The following is a 25,252-nucleotide window of genomic DNA, read 5'->3' as shown; positions in this document are numbered from 1 at the left end:
CCCACCCATTTTGGCCCTTTATACAGGAGTTTGATGAAATACAAACAATAGTATAATCATGATCAAATCGTTTGTCAGATATGGCCAATGCTATCGGCAGGTGCCGTGCTACAATAGATGGTATATAGTATCATCATCATCATCATCATCATCCATAATAGGGAAGAAGAACATCAATCATGAAAATCAAAAGAAGTGTCGACTACTTTTAAGCATTTTCCTACTATGGCCTCCCGAGGGTCTAATAATGTTAATTCCAACGAATAACGCCGTGTATTTGAGTGTTTGATGAATTTATCGAAAAGGGGAGATGCAGAACATGTTATTAGATTGCACGCGAAAATAATATATTTCAAATTTCTACTCCTTATGGCAGAAGAGAAGTTGAATATATTGGAGAAATTGTTATGATAACAGTGGTAATGATACTGTAAAGTCTGATCATTTTAGGCTAAATGAAATCCGATTGACACGTGTTGAGCCAAATTAACCAGGTTTCGGGGCAATACATACAAAAGTTACGCAACTCACTTTCCATATGAATATTCCGTTGTTGCTCAGCAAACTGAACCAGTTCAACGCACGCAGTATTCACGAAGATGCGTTGCGTGGTCGGAGAAGCATCGGGGACGAAGGAAATTAATTGATATCAATAGACGACATCATCGGAATCGTTGGTCAGAATGATGATCGGCGGCGATGCAGAAGCAGCAGCCACAGAGTTTGTCGAATCCAGCCACACCGCACCGGAGGGATCCCAAAACCAGTTCTTCCGATTGAAGGCGCTCAGTTTAGCTTACAACCAACAGTATCTTTTTTGCATGTGTAAAGATTACCATCGTCATTCCAATCGATTTGAATAATTCAGATGGTATCAAGTGACTTTGTGATAAATTTCTCCCGGTACCATGGAATGGAAGTTGGAATATCAACAGCCCATTAACTATTATGTCAGGATACCGATCGGAACATGTCCCTCTGCAACATAGAGGAATTTCTATTCAATTCGTTTGCTTCGAAAACTGCCCCGAAACCTGACGGGTCACAGTCGATTACCCAATCATTGAAGGCAATCTTTTGGTAGGGTGACCCTCAACACTTTAGCAATGGAAACCATCAATTGGAGCTGTTTTTTTTCATTTGAAATTATGTGTACACGAAAATTGCGCAGTATGATCACGTCATTCGTATTGCACAAGGTGAATTTTATTACAACATAATTTACCTAACCACCCTATCACCGAGAGATGTGCATATTTATGGACCCGCACTATCAGCACCGGAAGTCCTGTCAATAATGCCTGAAATTTGCGCCCTCCAGGGGGTAAAGAGAAATAGCAACCCCTCCGCGAATGCAGCACAGTCCAAACGGAAGGTGTGAAGATCTTCTAACGATATTCAAACGAAACCGAAACGGGCGCATTCAAATAGTTTATCGCCGTCGTCGTCGTTGTCGTCGGTTGGTCATTTCTCTGACAGCGTGTTGACGGTGTTTGTTGGTGCATGCAATTCATGAGCATAGGTAGGTAGGAATAATCATGCTTGTTTGCAGTGCAAATGATGGGGAACAGGCGACTGCAATAAACCGGTAGCACCGATCTGCGCATGTGTCGAATCGCCTTCCTCATTCGGGCTACTGGCGTGGCGGTGCTGGTCGTCATTCTGGCACAAGGCAATATCAGCGGCGGTGGCGTCTGTCGACCAGGGTGACCACGACGACACCAAAGTGGAGGGTGACGGAACAAACGTCGGACAATACCTAAAAGCTGTTTTGATTTGTAGAATGATTTGTTTCATTTCGTTTTGATTTTTATTACGAATGCTCGCACTTTACTTTAAGTTTTTTTATACCAGTTTTTCGCATCTGTAGGATCACTTTCATCTAAAGACTGTGACAAGTAAAGACTGTTCCACATCGAATTTCATCATGGAAAAACGCTGTAGGAAAAAATTTAGTTGACCATTTCTTTTTAAACTTTCTGACAATAAAATATAGCTTTTTGCATATTTATTTCATTCAACTTCAATACACCCGATTCTATTTTACACGATTTTTTTTCACATGGCACACATTCCCCGTATAAAAAAAGAATCGGATGCCATGAACAGACGCTAGCACCTTACGATTAACTCCACTCTTTAGGTTTTGTACAACATCTGGCTGCAGTTTATTTTTGAGCTTGAGCTTGAGCTTGATTGACTGCTCGTAGTTGCTACTCCATTATGACCAGATCAGCTGTTCTTGCTCAGGGAACCAACAGATGTTTGCTTGGGACTAGCACACATCTTCAATGTACAAGTACTGGTGATCTCATTTGTTAGGTCATACTGGCGCCTGCCACGTCAGAATGCAAGTCAAGGTAGGGAAGGGTTAGGAAATGATGATGCAATCACTCGCTCACTGCAAGCCGAATATACCTCTGCACTTGCCACGAGTTCATGCGGAATTTGTTGGAATTTCTGGGTTAGGTTGGAGAGGCAGAGGTCCGTCTTGGTTAACGAGCTGCCAATGTGATAGATATGAGAAGGTAACTGATGGAATTTCTAATTGGATGTAGGAAACGAGCTCTATAGTTCATTTCCAATTCTAGCAGATTACTGTTAGAATACTCAAGTTTAAGGTATAGGAATAGTAATGGAAACGGTATGGAAGTCCATTTCCAGTTCTAGCGATTGCTAGAACATGAGAAATAAAGAGAAAGATACAAAGTAGGAGAATGGAACGGACCTGGGATTGAAGCCACGACCTTCTGCGTATGAGGCAGAAGCAGTAGCCATATGACTACCAAGCCCGCCTCGAAACAAGAGAGATCACGCACTGAACTGATTAATTTTATTACCGGCCGCGCAATGCAGAACACAATAATTCGGCCGACCGCGCGATCGTTCTGCTGTCCGAAACATGAGAGATCACGCACTGAACTCATCTGGCTGCAGTTTATTCTATACAAAAACCTACTTTTTCTTCATGTCTTCCTGAGATTTGACCTCCTTGGTTTGCTTCCAGAGTGTCTGATTCATAATAACCAAGTACTTTCCGATAGGCCTTAGTTCGAATGCGTTGGTGAGGTTCATGTCTTTGGGTACGAAAATGACCCCGTTGGCTTTATACTACTCAATGACAACATTTGAATAGTAGCACGAATGTATATCTATAGCTATGATGAAGCTAGATCCCCGTTTACAGTCCCGATAGTCACGGACGGCGCGCTCCATTTGCCACATGAGCAGGTCGCTTGCCAAATAATATATTTCTGGCAAACTTGGAAGTTTCTGCTTCCTTACCTCCCTCAGAACATCAAGCTTGTGCTGGACGGAGTAGCCCTGGAAGCTGCCAGAAGTCCGCCTTGACGTAAGTCTCGGCATCCATGATGAGAGAATGAGTCTTCGTCCGCATCTGTTTCCTGGCCCGTGACTTCCCCACCGCATTTAACCGTTCGTCTTAATTAGGAGCCTTCTGCACTTTGTACGTATGCAGTTTCCTCCGGCCCTTGATTCTCTGAACGAAAGATTAAACTTTTTGGCCACATTCCTGACCGAAGTATTGGTTCTTAAACGCTTAAACGCTTTCACTGCAAGCTTGTGATCCTGATCACTTAAAGAACGTCCATTCTGATCGTATGTATTTCTCCTCCCGCTCGATGCTCGGAGTTTCATAGTAGCGTTTAACAAGTACGTCCCCAACCCCCATTTTACGACAAAACTCAAAATTCAAAACCATGCAGCTCAGCCAATTTCTAACGGATTTTCAAGCAATCTTCTGGAATCGATCACAAAATTCCTATAGTTTCAGGAACCGAGGTCGATTTTTGTGCAATGGCCATGGTTCCGGATATATTCCGGGGAGTACTGGGGTTACCTCCCTCCCGGAAAAAATGGTCACTGGCAGATCGGCTTCGAAATCCATCGTGCGACATGTCAAACTTCATGATTTTGCAAAACAAGTACACTGGAGTACATTTCGGCGATTTTCGATCGAATTGGCCACCCTCCGGGTACTTCCAGGGCCTGGTTCCCTTGGGGAAGTGGCCAATTTTCATTCAATCTTGGAACCCATCTTGCGACATATCAAACTTCATGATTTTGCAAAACAAGTACACTGGAGTACATTTCGGCGATTTTCGATCGAATTGGCCACCCTCCAGGTACTTCCAGGGCCTGGTTCCCTTGGGGAAGTGGCCAATTTTCATTCAATCTTGGAACCCATCTTGCGACATATCAAACTTCATGATTTTGCAAAACAAGTACACTGGAGTACATTTCGGCGATTTTCGATCGAATTGGCCACCCTCCGGGTACTTCCAGGGCCTGGTTCCCTTGGGGAAGTGGCCAATTTCCATTCAATCTTGGAACCCATCTTGCGACATATCAAACTTCATGATTTTGCAAAACAAGTACACTGGAGTACATTTCGGCGATTTTCGATCGAATTGGCCACCCTCCGGGTACTTCCAGGGCCTGGTTCCCTTGGGGAAGTGGCCAATTTTCATTCAATCTTGGAACCCATCTTGCGACATGTCAAATTTTATAATTTTGCAAAACAAGTACACTGGAGTACATTTCGGCAATGTTCGATCGAATTGACCACCGTCCGACTACTTCCAGGATCTGGTTCTCTTGGGGAAGTGGCCAATTTTCATTCGCTCTTGGAACCTATCATGCGACATATAAAACTTCATGATTTTGCAAAACAAGTACACTGGAGTACATTTCGGCGATTTTCGATCGAATTGGCCACCCTCCGGGTACTTCCAGTTAGGCCTGTGCGCTGATAGAAATTTTACCGACAGTGGCGTGATAGATCATTTTCAGGCAGCGGCGGCGGCGTCACGCCGTTGGTGATCAGCGGTGGCGTGGATCGGCGTGAACCAGTTTCAAGCACCAAAATGTCTTCAAAAGTTCGTCAAGGAATTTTTCCAGAAGTTCCTCCACTAGATTTTTTAAAAGATCGTCTAGAAATTCCTTTGGACATTCTTCCGTACGTGTCTCTGGGAAGTTCCTCCAGAAACTCCTCCCGGACTTCACCTGGAAGTTCCTCCGGGAATTCCTTCAGCAATTCCTCCGGGGATTCCTCCAGGAATTCCTCCGGGAATTCCTCCGGAGGTTCCTCCGGAAATTCCTCCGGAGATTCCTCCGGAAATTCCTCCGGAGGTTCCTCCGGGAATTCCTCCGGAAGTTTCTCAAGGAATTCCTCCGGAAGTTTCTCCATGAACTCTTCCGGAAATTCCCCCAGGAATTTCTATGAAAGTTCCTCCAGGAATTTCTCCGGAAGTTACTCCAGGAATTCCTCCGTAAAACTGGAATTGGCCACCTGGAATTCCAGGAATTTCTGAAGGATTTCCTAGAGGAACTTTCGGAATAATTCCTAGAGGAACTTTCGGAGGAATTCCTAGAGGAACTTCCGGAGGATTTCCTGGAGGAACTTCCGGAAGAATTCCTGGAGGAACCTCCGGAGGAATTCCTGGAGGAACTTCCAGAGGAATTCCTGGAGGAACTTCCGGAGGAATTCCTGGAGGAACTTCCGGAGGAATTCCTGGAGGAACTTCCGGAGGAATTCCTGGAGGAACTTCCGGAGGAATTCCTGGAGGAACTTCCGGAGGAATTCCTGGAGGAACTTCCGGAGGAATTCCTGGAGGAACTTCCGGAGGAATTCCTGGAGGAACTTCCGGAGGAATTCCTGGAGGAACTTCCGGAGGAATTCCTGGAGGAACTTCCGGAGGAATTCCTGGAGGAACTTCCGGAGGAATTCCTGGAGGAACTTCCGGAGGAATTCCTGGAGGAACTTCCGGAGGAATTCCTGGAGGAACTTCCGGAGGAATTCCTGGAGGAACTTCCGGAGGAATTCCTGGAGGAACTTCCGGAGGAATTCCTGGAGGAACTTCCGGAGGAATTCCTGGAGGAACTTCGGAGGAATTCCTGGAGGAACTTCCGGAGGAATTCCTGGAGGAACTTCCGGAGGAATTCCTGGAGGAACTTCCGGAGGAATTCCTGGAGGAACTTCCGGAGGAATTCCTGGAGGAACTTCCGGAGGAATTCCTGGAGGAACTTCCGGAGGAATTCCTGGAGGAACTTCCGGAGGAATTCCTGGAGGAACTTCCGGGGGAATTCCTGGAGGAACTTCCGAAGGAATTCCTGGAGGAACTTCCGAAGGAATTCCTGGAGGAACTTCCGGAGGAATTCCTGGAGGAACTTCCGGAGGAATTCCTGGAGGAACTTCCGGAGGAATTCCTGGAGGAACTTCGGGAGAGATTCGAGGTGGAACTTCGGCAGAGATTCATGGAGGAACTTCCGGAGGAATTCCTGGAGGAACTTCCGGAGGAATTCCTGGAGGAACTTCCGGAGGAATTCCTGGAGGAACTTCCGGAGGAATTCCTGGAGGAACTTCCGGAGGAATTCCTGGAGGAACTTCCGGAGGAATTCCTGGAGGAACTTCCGGAGGAATTCCTGGAGGAACTTCCCGAGGAATTCCTGGAGGAACTTCCGGAGGAATTCCTGGAGGAACTTCCGGAGGAATTCCTGGAGGAACTTCCGGAGGAATTCCTGGAGGAACTTCCGGAGGAATTCCTGGAGGAACTTCCGGAGGAATTCCTGGGGAACTTCCGGAGGAATTCCTGGGGGAACTTCCGGAGGAATTCCTGGAGGAACTTCCGGAGTGACGGCGTGACGCCGCTGGCTGAAAACGATCTATCACGACACCGCCGGTTAAATTTCAATCAGCGCACAGGTCTACCTGGAAGTACCCGGAAGGTGGCCAATTCGATCGAAAATCACCGAAATGGACTCCAGTGTACTTGTTTTGCAAAATTATGAAGTTTGACATGCCGCAAGGTGGATTCCAAGAGTAAACGAAAATTGGCCACTTCCCCAAGGGAACCAGGCCCTGCTTCCTTCGGGTACTTCCCGGAGGGTGGCCAAGGGAACCAGGCTCTGGAAGTACCCGGAGGGTGGCCAATTCGATCGAAAATCGCCGAAATGTACTCCAGTGTACTTGTTTTGCAAAATCATGAAGTTTGATATGTCGCAAGATGGGTTCCAAGATTGAATGAAAATTGGCCACTTCCCCAAGGGAACCAGGCCCTGGAAGTACCCGGAGGGTGGCCAATTCGATCGAAAATCGCCGAAATGTACTCCAGTGTACTTGTTTTGCAAAATCATGAAGTTTGATATGTCGCAAGATGGGTTCCAAGATTGAATGAAAATTGGCCACTTCCCCAAGGGAACCAGACCCTGGAAGTACCCGGAGGGTGGCCAATTCGATCGAAAATCGCCGAAATGTACTCCAGTGTACTTGTTTTGCAAAATCATGAAGTTTGATATGTCGCAAGATGGGTTCCAAGATTGAATGAAAATTGGCCACTTCCCCAAGGGAACCAGGCCCTGGAAGTACCCGGAGGGTGGCCAATTCGATCGAAAATCGCCGAAATGTACTCCAGTGTACTTGTTTTGCAAAATCATGAAGTTTGACATGTCGCACGATGGATTTCGAAGCCGATCTGCCAGTGACCATTTTTTCCGGGAGGGAGGTAACCCCAGTACTCCCCGGAATATATCCGGAACCATGGCCATTGGACAAAAATTGACTTCGGTTCCTAAAACTATAGGAATTTTGTGATCGATTCCAGAAGATTGCTTGAAAATCCGTTAGAAATTGGGGTAAAATGTAAATGGGGGCGTAAAATGGGGGTTGGGGACGTACGTGTTAATCACACGACTCACCGTTGACTGCACGTTTCCGAGTTGTTTTTCGATGTCCTGGTGAGAGAGTTGAGAATTTTCCAGGTGCTTGCACAAAATCAATTTGCGACGTTACTTTTCGAGAGACTCCATTTTTTCAAATCACGAATCAGATAGACAATACACTCTTAACTACTTCTACACTATTTTTTGAAAGATATTTATTACCCAATTTTAATTTTCTACACCAATAAAAATCGCATTTTTATTAGCAAAATTTTAAAAACATATTACAAATAAATTTTATGTGTGTTCTAATAACCAGCCTCTATACGAGAATCCACATAAAGGATTTCAGTCAAATAAGGGGAATGTGTGCTTCCACATATATGCCAAGCGAATTCACTTAGCTATTATGAGAGAAATGCTATAGCCAAAATGTATGCCCTCAAATATGTATTTCTCATACAAACGGTGGCAACCACCAATGAGGATGATATTTGGTTGTGAATTGAATTGAATTATCTTTATTTACGAGATTTTCGGCCATAGTTCGGTTCATTTCGTGGGTTATTTGGTTGTGAGTTTGAGAATGGAACAGCTTAAATTGGTATTTATTCCGTTTCTGTCCAAATGACGGCCTCACGGTTTCCAGTCCAAATTATTCAAATATCTAACATGAATTTAAAAAAATGTGCAATTAATGAATTTGAAAAAATAAAAATATGAAATTATGAAGACTCACCCAGCAATTGTGGACAATTCTTCCCAAACTCTATGAAATTTGTTCCAGAAATTCAAAAACATACCTTCAGAAACCCTGTACTTCTAAGAAAGTTCCTGAGAATTTCACCGCAGAACTATTTCAGAAACTCTTCCAGGATTTCCTCTAGGAAGTTCTCCAAGAATTCCATTCTAGTTTGCCGAAAAATTCCCAGGTATGCTTCAAGAATATTTACCTGTTCTAAAAAAATACTTCAAAAAATCCTCCTTATTTCTAGAGAAAATACTCAGCAAAAATCATGCATGGGCCATCTTTAGCCTGGCGGTAGAATAGGCTACAAAGAAAAACCATGCTGAATGGGGCATGATTCGATTCAGGGTTCAGTTAAGGACTATTCTTGGGACTTCACTGAGCATCCGAACATCATCAGATGGAATGCGAATGATGTGGAAATCCTCAGAGATCCAGAAGGATAAATCCCCTAAGTTTTCTGACAGACGCATAATCCAAAATATCAGCCCGAGGCTGAATAGTCTCTAAAGACAAAATAAATAGCAAGTTTAAAGTAAAATTAAACATTATACAAATTGTAATTTTAATCTATAACCGTCTCGTCTAGGGGGGTCCCGTAGCGTAGTTGGCTACACGTTCGCCTTATAAGCGAATGGTCATGGGATCGATTCCCAGCCCCTCCACCAAACCCTTGTCAGTCGCCAGAAACGCAGTCCGTACGGTGGCGTTTTGAGGAACGCGCCTCACCGACACGGCTGCCTGATGACGACTGACAAAACTGTTCTTCTCGGAGGCATTCCTCCAACGTTCTTCGATTAATGGCAACCGAACAAAGCAACGATCACTGGATTCACCACATGGACAAATGAACACAATGGACTTACGATGATATGGACTGGCAACAACAACAATAACGAATTATGGACATCTAAAAATAGATTCTGTGTGGACTCTGTACAGCAGAGTACCACAGTAGATCACGGCACAGTAGCGGTTAAGAACACAGAGTGCCTACCAAATAAATATTCGAATAAAAAAAAAACCGTCTCGTCTATTGTAGATTCAGTAAGAGATTAGTTTTGAAACTTATTTAGAGTTGTTTAATTTTATTGAGTTTGCCAAGGATTGCTAACATATTTCATTTTATAATGCCTCTACAAAAAAATGTATGTTGTAGTGTGAATATCGAGTAATATTATATGCAGATCTAATCAAAACAATCGTTTAATAATAAATTAAAGTAATATGCTACATTTCTGTTAACTAGTTTTGCAATATCGTCATGAGCTCTTATTAGAGCGGTTTCGGTACTACCGTTTTGCTCAAATCCCGAACATGACTCATATTCCGAACACTGGTGTTTTAGCACCCTAAAACTAAAACTTTCATTGGTTTTCCGCACTGAAGATCAAGATTACAAACGAATTCAAGCTCCTGTGGAGAAAATTACACGAATAAGGTCAAAAGGGCCGTTTTAAAGCGAGTGTTCGGGCAACCAGTGGAGAATGTTGAAAGCTACCAATATCTTGGTAGCCAAATGGCGTTAGACGGCGGTACCAAGATCGACATAGGCGCACGGATCAAGAAAGCAAGGGCTGCCTTTGCGAGTTTGAGAAATATCTGGAAAAACAGGCAGATAAGTGAACGCACCAAAATACGAATGTTCAACTCTAACGTGAAATCTGTGCTGATATACGCTAGCGAAACATGGTGTGTATCAGTGGAGAACACCCAACGGCTGCAGGTGTTCATTAACAGATGCCTGCGGTATATAATTCGGGCCTGGTGGCCTCACAACTGGATCTCAAACAACGAGCTCCATCGTCGTTGTCACCAGAGACCGATAGCAACAGAAATTCGGGATCGGAAGTTGGGCTGGGTCCGCCACACTCTACGTAGGGGCGGAAACGAAATCTGTAAACAAGCATTAGACTGGAACCCAGCGGGACATCGCAGCAGAGGCAGACCCAGAGGCTCATGGTGGCGAAGCCTCAATAAAGAAATAAAAGAAGTCGACCGAAATCTAACCTGGCAACAGGTTAAAGCGATAGCCGGGCAACGCTCAGGATGGAGATCTTTCAAGTCGGGCCTTTGCACCACCGGAGGTGTACAGGATCCATAAGTAAGTTCGGAATATGAGTAATGTTTGGAATTTGAGTCAAAACGGTATAATGACTACGTAATCCAGGATGAAAAGAATGCAGGAAATTTATTCTATTAATGAATTCCGTTATTTGTACTTTTCGTTTCGTTCGTACTTTTCGTTTCGATGAGACGCCAACAAGCGATATTCATAGATACAAGGAACAAAGTATCAGCTTCCCTGGGAAGCTTACCAGACTGATCAAAGCAACGGTGGATGGTGTGCAAAACTGTGTGAAGATCTCGGGCGAACACTCCAGTTCGTTCGAATCGCGCCGGGGACTAAGACAAGGTGATGGACTTTCGTGCCTGTTGTTCAACATTGCGCTAGAAGGTGTCATGCGGAGAGCCGGGTGTAATAGCCGGGGTACGATTTTCAACAGATCCAGTCAATTTATTTGCTTCGCGGATGACATGGACATTGTCGGCCGAACATTTGCAAAGGTGGCAGAACTGTACACCCGCCTGAAACGTGAAGCAACAAAAGTTGGACTGGTGGTGAATGCGTCAAAGACAAAGTACATGCTTGTGGGCGGAACCGAGCGCGACAGGGCCCGCCTGGGAAGCAGTGTTACGATAGACGGGGATAGCTTCGAGGTGGTCGAGGAATTCGTCTACCTCGGATCCTTGCTAACGGCTGACAACAACGTTAGTCGTGAAATACGAAGGCGCATCATCTGTGGAAGTCGGGCCTACTACGGGCTCCAGAAGAAACTGCGGTCGAAAAAGATTCGCCACCGCACCAAATGTGTCATGTACAAGACGCTTATAAGACCGGTAGTCCTCTACGGACATGAAACATGGACAATGCTCGAGGAGGACTTGCAAGCACTCGGAGTATTCGAGAGACGGGTGCTTAGGACCATCTTTGGCGGTGTACAAGAAGACGGTGTGTGGCGGCGAAGAATGAACCATGAGCTCGCCCAGCTCTACGGCGAACCCAGTATCCAGAAGGTAGCTAAAGCCGGAAGGGTACGATGGGCAGGGCATGTTGCAAGAATGCCGGACAGCAACCCTGCAAAGATGGTGTTCGCTTCCGATCCGGCAGGTACGAGACGACGTGGAGCGCAGCGAGCGAGATGGGCAGACCAGGTGCAGAACGACTTGGCGAGCGTGGGGCGTATTCGAGGATGGAGAGATGCGGCCTCGAACCGTGTATTGTGGCGTCAAATTGTTGATTCAGTGTTATCTGTATAGATGTAGACTAAATAAATGAAATGAAGGAACAAAGTGTGTAAAGAAAAACATCTTACACTCGCCACTCTGTTCCCTTGAACGATCCTCAAAAATATAGAAAAATCGTGCCTACTTGATGAAATTCCTCTTTAGTTTCATCATTCTTCGCTTTACTCATTCGCGGTGTTGGAAGTGAGCAGAAAAAAAATGCAACACTTTTTTTTTCGGCGGATATCAGCGTGAGTGGGAAACCTCTACTCGTGAAATCATTTATTGAAAGATTATTGCCAACAGGGCTACTTTATTTGGATGAAATGCAGAGATTTTTGACGTATGATTTCGTTCTTCGGAAGAATAGGAGGGCGATCAATTTGAGTCCGTCACGAAAAGTGGCCAAGAACTATGGGCTAATAACTCAGCCCTCCTCCAACCAATTTTGGAGATTTTGGTAATTCAAATTTTAGTAATTCAAAATCTTCGAAATTCCTGCAAACTATTGAAAACAATTACATAAAGGTTCTAGACTATCGAAAATTTAAATTCCGTCAGGCACTGTTAAGAATCGATAAATCAACCAATACCGTAAGCGCGTCGCAAGCACAGACATCAAATTCGTCCAACTTACGGGCTACTCAATCAACACTTCAGTGGACATGGGCAGAAAGCGATAGAAAAGGGGAACCTCAACAGAAAGTGAATCTTTGAATGGCAGCCGCCAATAGCAATAGTCAGCTGTCTCAACGATGACGACGCCGGTAGCTGCGGTCTCAGTGGCACGTGATCATTGAGTGGCCATCGTCGACAGCAGCAGCAATCAAATGAAATTTCCACGCAATGTTCGGTCTATCGTACAAGTTGCTTTAATAGTGATTAGAAAAGCGCACTGTGAAAAAAAAACGGTTCTTTTCAGTACAAGCTAGGGTGTCCCAAAAAAAATCGATGTTCGAAAAGTCATGGTGCTCAACCCTGAAATGAAAGATATACCTGTCTGGATAATTTTTGTAGAACAAACCGAATTTCTAAAAAATCGTTTAGAGGTCGCGCCAGATCGATTTTTGAAAAATGAGCCTTTTTTAGGTAAAAAATTAAATATTGGGTCCTTTCCCTTTTATTTTTCAGGGTCACCCATTCGTTTTATATTTTTTTATTTTTCTGTGGATCTTTGTCCATATTCTCCATGGATTAGTTTTTGGTATTATGCGTTTTTACAGTCTGCAGAAGTTTCTAAATATCGAAAAATACACATTTTTTTGACGAATTTTCGAAGTTACTTCATCCTAACACAAAAAATATGTTTTTCTCATTCGGAAAAACTTACATACCTAAAGAGCTTTTATAACGAGTATTTTCATAAAAAATGTCCAAGAAATGTTGTTCTAGGCCTGAGATATTGCAGTTTTAGTAAATAGTCAAAAAGTGTACAAATTCGATACTTTTTCTTTACATGTTATAATTTCATCAAGATTGCACTAATATTTTAATTTAAAATAAAAACAATTCAAAAGAAAATAAATGGGAATATTTTCTAGGTAACATAGCTTTTCTTTCCGATGGAGTTGGTTACCTGAATTATAGGATTTGGTCGGAGTATATGGATGGATCCAGTCACACTCAACAGTTAATATGTAGCAATATACAAGTAATCAGGTTTGCTATGATCTCTTTATTAGTTTTAATTCAATCATAGGATGCTTTTCACGGCATTCAAAAAACAAAGCTCAGGGCAAAGGCTCAGCACGTACACACCCGTTTCAAATCACTCAGAGACTGAGTGAAATTGTAATGCGTCTCTTTTTTTCTCACGGAAATTTTCGTAAAAACTGGAACTACTCAAAATTTGAGTAGTTCCACTTTTTACAAAAATGAGTAAGATTTCCGTGAGAAAAAAAAAGACGGCAATACAATTTCACTCAGTCTCTGAGTGATTTGAAACGGGCGTGTATGTAAACATTCAGTTTGAACGTAAACATGTGTCGTCACTACTATCTTCGCACAAGCTGAACTGAGACGATGCTCTACGGTCTCAGCATGCTTGCTTTTGTACTCTAACATGTGGCTATAAAATATGCGTCACTCTTGATGTTTCTTCCGTTTTTACTTTACGTTTATTCCGTTTTTTTTTTCAATATCTCAAGTGAACTCATGGAAAAGCTGTCGGACTGATACGACGAAACAAATTGTTTGACTGTCATATGACATATCAAAAGCATCACGGTATACCGACAACAAGGTTCGTAAAAAAAGTGACACGTCAAGAGTGACGCATATTTTAACGACACATGTTAGAGTACAAAAGCAAGCATGCTGAGACTGTAGAGCATCGTCTCAGTTCAGCTCAGCTAGAAGATAGTAGTGACGACACATGTTTTAATACTGAATGTTTACATACGTGCTGAGCCTGCCTTGTTTTTTGAATGCCGTGAAAAGCATCCTATGATTGAATTAAAACTAATAAAGAGATCATAGCAAACCTGATTACTTGTATATTGCTACATATTAACTGTTGGGTGTGATATCATTTTATAACTGGTTCCATCCATATACTCCGACCAAATCCTGTAATTCAGGTAACCAACTCCATCGGGAAGAAAAGCTATGTTACCTAGAAAATATTCCCATTTATTTGCTTTTGAATTGTTTTTATTTTAAATTAAAATATTAGTGCAATCTTGATAAAATTAACATGTAAAGAAAAAGTATCGAATTTGTACACTTTTTGACTATTTACTAAAACTGCAATATCTCAGCCCCAGAACAACATTTCTTGGATATTTTTTTATGAAAATACTCGTTATAAATAGCTCTTTTGAGTATCTAAGATTTTCCGAACGAGAAAAAAATATTTTTTGTGTTAGGATGAAGTAACTTCGAAAATTTGTCTAAAAAATGTGTATTTTTCGATATTTAAAAAGTTCTGCAGACTGTAAAAACGCATAATACCAAAAACTAATTCATGGAGAATATGGGCAAAGATCTACAGAAAAATAAAAAAATATAAAACGAATGGGTGACCCTGAATAAAATTTTGAAAGGACCCAATATTTGATTTCTACCTAAAAAAAAGCTCATTTTTCAAAAATCGATCTGGCGCGACCTCTAAACGATTTTTTAGAAATTCGGTTTGTTCTACAAAAATTATCCAGACAGGTATATCTTTAATTTCAGGGTTGAGCACCATGACTTTTCGAACATCGATTTTTTTTGGGACACCCTAGTACAAGCATTTTATGAGAAGAAATGATATATTGCAAAAATGCCGTCAGGGAGGCCCTCCTTAGCCTAGCGGTAAGATGCGTGGCTATAAAGTGGCTGTAAGTGGCTTTAAACAAGATCATGCGGGGGGTGTCTGGGTTCGATTCCCGGTGCCGGTGTAGGCAATTTTCAGTTTGGAAACTGTCTCGACTCTCTGGGCTTAAAAGTATCATCATATTAGCCTCATGATATACGAATGCAAAAATGTTAACTTGGCTTAGAAACCTCGCAGTTAATAACTGTGGAAGTGCTAAATGAACACTAAGCAGAGAGGCGGCAATGTCCCAGTGGGGGATGTAATGCCAATAAGAAGAAGAAATACCACTTGCGGCCCCGCGACATCAGTGCAATGGCGATGCTGAAATCATCGCAGCAGCAACCAAGTGAAATTTCAACGCAAAGCTCGGGCTAACGTTTGACTGCTGTTACTGAGCCAACTTTTAACAGGATTGGCCTTTTATGAAAAGTAAGGGTTTGCTAGTTTGATTCTAAATTTTCTCTCTAGATTCTGATTTTGATTTTGTTGCTGTTAGGGATTTGAAAGGCCCATTATTGAAAATAAATCGATTTTTTTCAGAACCACCATTTTATTCGAACAAATGCTGATCCGAGACGAGTTCCTTTCTAAGTGCAAATTAAATTCGTTTGGCGGTGACAGAAAGATGCCGTCGGTAGCAGCATCACAGGCGCTTGTCGGAAGGAGATAATTTTAACAATTATTCTTATGGATGACGTCTGAACCGTTTCAGCAGAAAATCATCCAGTGGCTGATCTTGGTGTCAGCAGCAGTGAAATAAATAATTCTTTATAGATTCTGATTTTGGTTTTGTTGCCATTAGTGATTGGAAAGGTACATTATTGAAAATAAATCAATTCTTTTCTGGATTATCAAAATCTGCTTTTGATTCAGAGATGAAATCATTATCCCCATTACTGATACTTTTATGACTGAGGGTCATTTAAAAAAAAATCTCAGCTAACCTTTGCTTACTTATTATTTTTTTTTAAACTTTATTAATGTGTTTTTATTTTGCTTACTTAATTTTCAACCCGTCATAAAACATGTCTGCAAAATAAACCTCCGTGGCAGCGTGAGCTCCTCATTCGCATTAGAAAGGGTAAAATAAAATTTAGAATAATTATGCCTTGGGTCAATAATAGATAATATATAGTTAGTTCAAAACATTTTTTTTTATAATTTTCAATGTTTTTAATGCACGTATTATTCCATCGAACTTCTTATTCCAAATTGAAATGAATTCAAACTGTGGGCTTCTACTTCTTTAATTTAAAGTAAGGAAATGCACCACTTTTTCCAGTTCTATTACGGTGGCGATTGTTTTCCGGACATACTTCAAATTACAACGGAAATGCTGCAAGGCGACGATATCTTTGCAATTTATTAAAAAACGATGATGAATCAATGTGAAAAAATCGTAACGTGTACATTGATCACTTGAAGGAAACTTGCGGGTTTCAAGCAAAACATCCTGAGAATCTTAATAGATCGAGTGCACAGCTCCCAGATATAAGGCATCCGCTTTTTTTAATGAATCGTCACGCTTCACTCCATCTCCCCTCCCCCTTCTAAGCGTTACGTAATTTGTGCACGTTTATTTTCACGGTACGAAAAAATAAGACGAAATCAAAATAATCACGTGATATCAAGTAGTATTCGTAGTACCTGGTTGGCTACAGCGTCGATACACCTATGCCTGGCGTATTATATTGGTCCATAATCGTCGGTCTTGGGCGATATTACTCCAGTTTCCCCGAACGTTCAAGGTCCCCAGGTCCCCAGTACGCAGCACTTTTCGCTCGAAAACCCCGAAAGATCTCCGGTCCGCTTCTTTTAACGTCCATGCTTCATGTCCACAAAGGGTCACTGGTAGAATCAGAGTTTTGTATAGAGCAAATTTCGTTTCCGTCTGCATGTTGCGGGACCTAAGCTGGTTACGTAATCCGTAAAAGGCCCTATTCGCAGCAGCAATACGGCTTTTCACTTCACGGGAAACGTCATTGTCACATGTCACAAGTGTTCGAAGGTAAACAAATTCTTCAACAACTTCAAACACATCCCCATCAAGCACTACCTCAGCACCAACACCACTAGGTCTTCCTCTGTCTCTACCTGCCACCATGTACATTGTCTTTGTAGAGTTAATGGTTAAGTCTATCCTCGCCGTCTCCCTCTTCAGTGGGACAAAAGCCTCCACTATTGCTATGCGATCGATTCCAATAAGGTCGATGTTGTCCGCAAAGCTCAGGAGCATATGCGACCGTGTGATGATAGTGCCGATCCTCTGCACGCCAGATCTGCTAACAGCGCCTTCGAGTGCAATGTTGAACAATAAATTCGAAAGTGCATCACCCTGCTTCAATCCGTCTAAGATCACAAACGAGGTTGACACTTCGTCTGCAATCCTAACACTTGATTTCAAGCCATCAAGCGTTGCACGTATCAGTCTACTCAGTTTCGCCGGAAAACCATGTTCGGACATTATCTGCCACAGCTCATTTCTCTTCACTGAATCGTACGCTGCTTTGAAACAGATGGTGAGTCTGCAAGTTGTACTCCCGGAATTTATCAAGGATCATCCGTAGGCTAAACATTTGATCCGTCGTTGATTGGCCCTCACGAAAACCTGCCTGGTATTCGCCGACGAAGGACTCCTCAAGCGGTCTCTGTCTGTTAAACAGGATACGCGACAGGATTTTGTACGCCGCGCTCAGAAGGGTGATCCCTCTGTAATAGGCACACTCTAGTCTGTGCCCTTTCTTAAAGATTGGGCATATGAGGCCGTCCAACCAGCCGGCAGGCAGTTCTTAAACCTCCCTTATTTTCTGGATAATGTGGTGGATTGATTGAAGCAGCTGTGTTTGAGAAGCTCGACCGGGATCTCGTCCTTCCCAGCAGCTTTACTGTTTTTCAGCTCGCTTAGAGTCTTCTTAACTTCGTCCAGCACAGGGATTGAACTCATCATTTCATTATCATTTAGTATTCACCCAATAACTCATTTTAGAAGCGGAATTCCGAAAAGTGTTGTATGGTGGCCTTCTAGCGCTATTTTCCCTCTACAACTGTGTCTAAGAGTAGGGGAACTGTTCAGCACTTCATCCCATAGCTCCTATTTGTTTCTAATTTTGTTATTTTTTCACCAGTGAGCACGCGTGTTAGCAAAAAAAGCGACGAGATTGGAGCTGTATTTCTTTGTTTTGCGATGAGATGAATATATGTTCCCTGAGATGGAAAACGGAACAGTTTCCCTACATTTCTCTATGTCTAATGTTTACAGCGTGAAACGCTAGTATCACATAATATACTAAATGATAATCAATGTAATTATCATTTAGTATATTAAATGATATTCTCCCCAAGAAAATGTGTCTTTGTCCCGTTACAGATGTGAAACATCACCAAGAATGTCAACCATGTGAACATCAGCATTGTAATTAATTAAGCACCCTAAATTCCTTTCCCTTCCTACTGTATTATTGTATTCCCTAACCTCGACCAAACCGCGAGTCTTTCGGTTCCCCAAAACTAACCCTATATATAAGAATCATAAAATGTATATAAAAACATGATTTCGGCTCCGTAACGCTTCATGGCAAAAGAGCCTACCAAATAAACGAAAGATAAAAAAATTAATGATATTAGCGTTTCACGCAGTAAATATTAGACATAGAGCAATATAGCATTAGACAAATTTGTAGAGGGAAAATAGCGCTAGATGCCCGCCATACATCACTTTTCGGAATTCCGCCTCTTTAATGAGTTATTGTCTGAATACTAAATGATAATGAAATGAAAAGTTCAATCCCTGGTCCAGCGTTGGTGGTTCCACAGCTTGACCGTCGCCGACTGTGTCCATTCTGCTCTTTAACACACCTTCATTTTCTCCGTTTAAATAATCTTCGAATTGCTCTTTCCACCTGGTTGCCACCATAGTCTTGTGTGTCAGCAAATTCCCCTCTCGGCCATTACACATGGCGGACACTGGTGCAGTCTTTTGTCGCGCGCCATTAACAGTTGCGTAAAACCTCCGCATATCGTTTCTATCCATGTTCTCCTGCACTTCAGCTATCACACTGTTTTCGTGTTGCCTTTTCCTTCTGCGGTGGATTCGTTGCTCTTCTGCTCTTGCTTTACTGTACCGTTCTCTGTTGGAACGGGTACAAGCCACTAGCATTCGACTCATAACTAGCAATTCCGTTAACTGACAAGCGTTGAAACGCATCATTCTGATGTTTCTCGAATTCGTGACGCTGGAAAGTCGCGCCCGAATTTTTGCAACTACAAGATAGTGATCCGAGTCGATGTTCGGACCTCTGAAGGACCTTACATCTATAACATCCGAGAAACATCGTCCGTCGACCAGCACGTGGTCTATCTGTGAGCAAGTGTCTCCACTCGGATGTTGCCAGGTGTGGATATTATTACGTGCGAAGTAGGTACTGCTTATTGCATTTTTCTCTCTAACAGCAGCAAAGGGTACAAGACGTAGACCATTATCGTTGGTAGCGGAATGAAGGCTTTCCGTATACATGACAGAGCGAAAGAAACTTTCTCTTCCGATTTGTGCATTTGCATCCTCGATGACAATCTTTACATCGTGTGTTGGGCACTCTCCGTAGGCCTTATTAAGGCTCTCATGGAACTCATCCTTCACGTCATCAGGCTTGTTCGATGGAGCATAGATGCTGATCAGGCAATAGTTGAAGAATTTGCCCTCGCTTATCGACCTCCACCGGTTAACACGCTTCATCTGCCTCCCGATCACCATGAAGCCAACTCCTCGTTCTGCTCTGTCACCGCCGCTATAGTAAATGTGGTACTTGAATGAAGTGTTCACTATGGTCTAACGCACGGAATTCACGTTCTTCATCAGAGCTGGGCCACCGTATTTCCTGGATTGCCACACTCACGCCTTCTGCAGCTCACGAGCCAGGATCCCAACACGTGCGGGTTCATTCAAAGTTTTCACGTTCCAAGATCCGAGTTTCCAGTCGTTATCCTTTATTCATTGCCGGGTCTGTTGCCGTTGAATTAATCGGTTTGGTCTACTTTTGTTTTTCTTGGTAACTGTAGAATCTTCGGTAGGCTACCTTACCAGGGTTGCGCTACCTACATCGCGTTGAAGGGGCTGCCTTCTCGATGCTGACACGATGCAGCATGATGTGCTTAATTTAGTTTAGAGTCCCTCGCTGGCACTCGGACGATGATCCGCCGCCCCTAACATGGGGAACAGATGCTGTTGTAAGCCGCTCCTAACATGGAGAACAGACGCTCGATCAGATTTGCACTTCCGGAGAGGAGGTTATTAATCCATTTGTGGTGGGAGCATGCATATTTTGGCATAGTATTTTAAAACTGTGGAATTGTAGTGAAGAATATTATATTCTATAGATTTTGTATGCGAAAAAGCGATTCCAGTACGACCGTTGAAAAAGGAACTGAATTATCGAACGATTTAGTCCGTGTTCCGGTCACTTTGCGACACGGCAATGAACTATGGATTTCACGACCAAAACTGTGTCTGCCATTCTCTGGCGAGTTCTTCTTATGCACATTCCTGACGTGGGGGCTTTTCCGAGTGGTATGTAGGTAGGCATCGATATGGGGCACCATGTCCGCTGGAAAAAGAGAAGCGTTTTTGCTCAATTGTTCACTGTTTGCTGCAACTGGAGCTCACTTTATGTGGTTGCATCAATTGGGAACGAGCCTACTAACTGCTGCAGTAGCAATCAATTTTCGAAAGAATGGCACTTTTGTCGCAAAGGAGCTTGACTTAGTGTGGCTATTTTTGGGATTCTTGATTCCGATCCGCGTGAGATATGAACGAATGGTTTTCTTGAACAGCGGTGAATGAAAGAGGGTCGTTTCGACTCTTCTGGAGAACGCAAAATGTTGTAAGGTGACCTTACAAAATCCCCAATACTATATTTGTACTGTAAAAACTATATTTTCGTGGGGTTCTCGTAACTTTAGTGATAAATGAATAACGAAACAAACTTTTCGTAAAAATGTCACTCAAATTTGGGTCACATTAATTTGTATGTCTTTAAATAAAGCATAATACAAAACAGGCTAACACTTAAGTTAACAGTATTTTAAAATAATGAGACTTTTCCTAGTGATGTCGTAGGTGTGCAAAGAAATTACGTTTGACGATTGACATTTGTTTGGAAAAGCAGTTGAAACGGTCTTAACAAGTGATCTCGATTAAAACTTTCATAAAATAATTTACTTACAATTGCGCTGCTAACAAATAGCCAAAACATTGCGGCTAAATGATCCTAAGATAAGTAAGGTACATCTGAAAGAAAAATGAAGAAAAAGTTTTTTATTGTGTTTCACTTTTAGCAACTGAACTATTTGGTTTCCGGATCCAAAAAGATAAATCATTTTGTATCAAACGTATATTTGCTTGAGAATTCAACTGAGTAAAGACGTACTAACCATAAATCGAAACAGGTTCCATAAAGAAATTGTAATTAGCCGTCGTCTCACCAAATATCTAAACGTTCGAGTTCACTGAACTTGTCGCAGCTTTGTGCAAAATAAGAGCCTCAATTCAGTGTCCTTGCATTTATCTTTGCCTGATGCTGTTGAAACTTGCGCTTCACGTTCATACTCTTCCGCAATACACGATGCACAGGTGAAGTAACTCTGGCGATGCATTGCCCTCAGACAAGCCAAAATTGAATAATTGCCATTTGGCAAAGAAGATGGGAGAAATCGTTTCATCAGTGAATTATTCAAACGGGGAATGGTTAGTCAAAGTTTGGAAATTTTGCTTTTTGAATTGTTGGATGCTTTATATTTTTATTTGCTAATGGTTGGATTACTATTTTTATCATTTTGTTTTCTCAATGAGTAGTTAACATGTTTGATATATATTTTGATAATCTTTCCGGTCATACAAATTAATACAACTTGAAGAACGATGGGTAACCGATTCTGTCAATTTGCTTAACTATTTCAAGTACTAGTTGTAAAAGTGTAAAAAAGACTGAGCCGAATTATAAAGAAGAAATAAGGGGCAAATAGTTAAGATGAGATGCGCGATTTTTATCGAATTGAAAATGAACACCATTTCTGACAATAGAAAATAAAAAAAAAATACGATGTTATCTAATATATGATTAATCCCATAAGTTCTTTTGTTTTTCAAACGATGACCATGTAATAAATGAGATGAAGAACTGGAGTAATTACTTCATGTGAAGCTTCCTGGAGCCCCATTAAATGGATTGATTCAATAGAGAATCGCTCTTGACGCCCTTACCTACCGTGTACGAGAAATTCCTGCAGGTCGGTCATTTCCACCGGTTTTCGACGTTCACTCCTCACTTTCCCCCTTGGTTCGTCAATTATTACCACTTCGCGAGCGGGTAACATTTTTCCACACATGAACATTGCAGCCCGCCAGAAATGGCCATGTTTTGGTCAGCCAAACCACGATAAGCGAATGTCCAAAAAGGAATTTCAGCTCACGTGGTGTCGGTAGCAGCGCTTCAACAACAACGCCGAGGGAAAGCTGAGCCCGGGCTATCAGAAAACGGACGGAATTTGTTGAGCGGATAGAAATTTGAACCATATGTTACACACCTAGCCCCGTGGAAGATACGAGCACGCCGAAAGTGCCCAACATTAGCTTCTTTTTTTCTGTGTTGCATTAACGAAGGTACGTGCAACCGTTCATGTTCATACATATGCACTGTTTGGAGCAAACTCATCGGAAACTCATTGATGCGCATCCGAAATAAAATTTATCCGCGCGCGAGGGCATGTTCGGTGCATAAAGCGGTGCGCGCGTGACTTGACTTCATTTGGGCTGGGACCGCAGTTATTAAATTTTATTGTTTTTCATTGCTCGATGGAAATCTAATAATAAGGTTTAGCTTCTATTGATAAGCTTTTAAATTACAACAATGTAACTCAAAGTGAATAAATAGATTAGAGTTGATGCAGGTACTGTAGTGTTAAAGACTACGTCTAATTACTATTTAGCGTGTGACCAAATAATGTACCAACGACAAACTTTAGAAACAAAATTCAATTAATCGGGAAATTCAATGACCATGTAGCCAAACTAGGAATACAAATTGAGCATGCATCTCCAAAATTGGTTTAAGGAAGTTTTTAGACTTTTTATTGTTCTACTTGTTCTGCACAGTTGTGCGAAAAAATATGGTCCCCAACACAAAATGAGCGAGAACAATACGTTTTATCATCATTTCTCGGTGAAGGCTGCCTATCTGGTTTTGTTTGTTCGCACTTGTGTACAATGTTTTTTATGGCTTGTATTGATTCCAAACCGTTTTTACCTCTCTTTTATCGTTGGTCGTTATCTATTTAGAGAGATTTCAGAAAATCCTGCTTGTGATCATTAATTATAGCAAAGTTGCATAATTTATTACTTCAGAAGAAATAGTGGTTTCAGCAGTTTTTTTTCATTTGCCAAATTGATCTATGATCAATTATGATCAAATCTGGCCTGAACATTGTTTGTATACCGTTTTGGCTCAAATCCTGAACATGACTCATATTCCGAACACTGGCGTTTTAGCACCCTGAAATTAAAACTTTCACCAGTTTTTCGCACTGAGGATCAAGAACACAAAGGAATTCAAGATCCTATGGAGAAAATAACACGAATAAAGCCAAAATGGTCATTTGAACGCGAGTGTTCGGAATATGAGTAATGTTCGGAATTTGAGCCAAAACGGTATCAATGCATCTTGTGCCGAAGTTCATAAAATTCAATCAACAAAAAGCCCACTGACAACGGAGTAAAATATGGTAAAACCATCAACTCATCAAAAAAAGTTGATGCTTATTTAGAGGACTGTGCGACCAATCTACCCAATCGAAACAAAATCTTGAATGATATATTAAAAATATGCTTCTGAACTAAAATTTACAGTCTTCACGTTTGGAAGCCTTCATTTGAGTGACATTAAGGCCCTAAAAGCTCAGTTGCTTCGTTGCATGAGGATTGGAAGCCTCCTTGTGCGCTTCTCGAAAGCATCCATCCAAGCAGCTCGGAGGACTCCCTTCAAGAGGTTACATTTTCAACTATTTTCAAAAGCCCGGAAGCCTCCTTCCAAGAGGCCTGGAAACCTCCTTCCAAGAGGCCTGGAAACCTCCTTCCAAGAGGCCTGGAAACCTCCTTCCAAGAGGCCTGGAAGCCTCCTTCCAAGAGGCCTAGAAGCCTCCTTCCAAGAGGCCTGGAAGCCTCCTTGCAAGAAGCCTGGAAGCCTCCTTGCAAGAGGCCTGGAAGCCTGCTTGCAAGAGGCCTGGAAGCCTCCTTGCAAGAGGCCTGGAAGCCTCCTTGCAAGAGGCCTGGAAGCCTCCTTGCAAGAGGCCTGGAAGCCTCCTTGCAAGAGGCCTGGAAGCCTCCTTGCAAGAGGCCTGGAAGCCTCCTTGCAAGAGGCCTGGAAGCCTCCTTGCAAGAGGCCTGGAAGCCTCCTTGCAAGAGGCCTGGAAGCCTCCTTGCAAGAGGCCTGGAAGCCTCCTTCCAAGAGGCCTGGAAGCCTCCTTCCAAGAGGCCTGGAAGCCTCCTTCCAAGAGGCCTGGAAGCCTCCTTCCAAGAGGCCTGGAAGCCTCCTTCCAAGAGGCCTGGAAGCCTCCTTCCAAGAGGCCTGGAAGCCTCCTTCCAAGAGGCCTGGAAGCCTCCTTCCAAGAGGCCTGGAAGCCTCCTTCCAAGAGGCCTGGAAGCCTCCTTCCAAGAGGCCTGGAAGCCTCCTTCCAAGAGGCCTGGAAGCCTCCTTCCAAGAGGCCTGGAAGCCTCCTTCCAAGAGGCCTGGAAGCCTCCTTCCAAGGGGCCTGGAAGCCTCCTTCCAAGAGGCCTGGAAGCCTCCTTCCAAGAGGCCTGGAAGCCTCCTTCCAAGAGGCCTGGAAGCCTCCTTCCAAGAGGCCTGGAAGCCTCCTTCCAAGAGGCCTGGAAGCCTCCTTCCAAGAGGCCTGGAAGCCTCCTTCCAAGAGGCCTGGAAGCCTCCTTCCAAGAGGCCTGGAAGCCTCCTTCCAAGAGGCCTGGAAGCCTCCTTCCAAGAGGCCTGAAAGCCTCCTTCCAAGAGGCCTGGAAGCCTCCTTCCAAGAGGCCTGGAAGCCTCCTTCCAAGAGGCCTGGAAGCCTCCTTCCAAGAGGCCTGGAAGCCTCCTTCCAAGAGGCCTGGAAGCCTCCTTCCAAGAGGCCTGGAAGCCTCCTTCCAAGAGGCCTGGAAGCCTCCTTCCAAGAGGCCTGGAAGCCTCCTTCCAAGAGGC

This window comes from Armigeres subalbatus, chromosome 3, assembly GCF_024139115.2.
Source record: "Armigeres subalbatus isolate Guangzhou_Male chromosome 3, GZ_Asu_2, whole genome shotgun sequence".
Taxonomy (NCBI): domain Eukaryota; kingdom Metazoa; phylum Arthropoda; class Insecta; order Diptera; family Culicidae; genus Armigeres; species Armigeres subalbatus.
The sequence above is the reverse complement of the archived record's forward strand: the minus strand, read 5'-3'. Positions refer to the sequence as shown.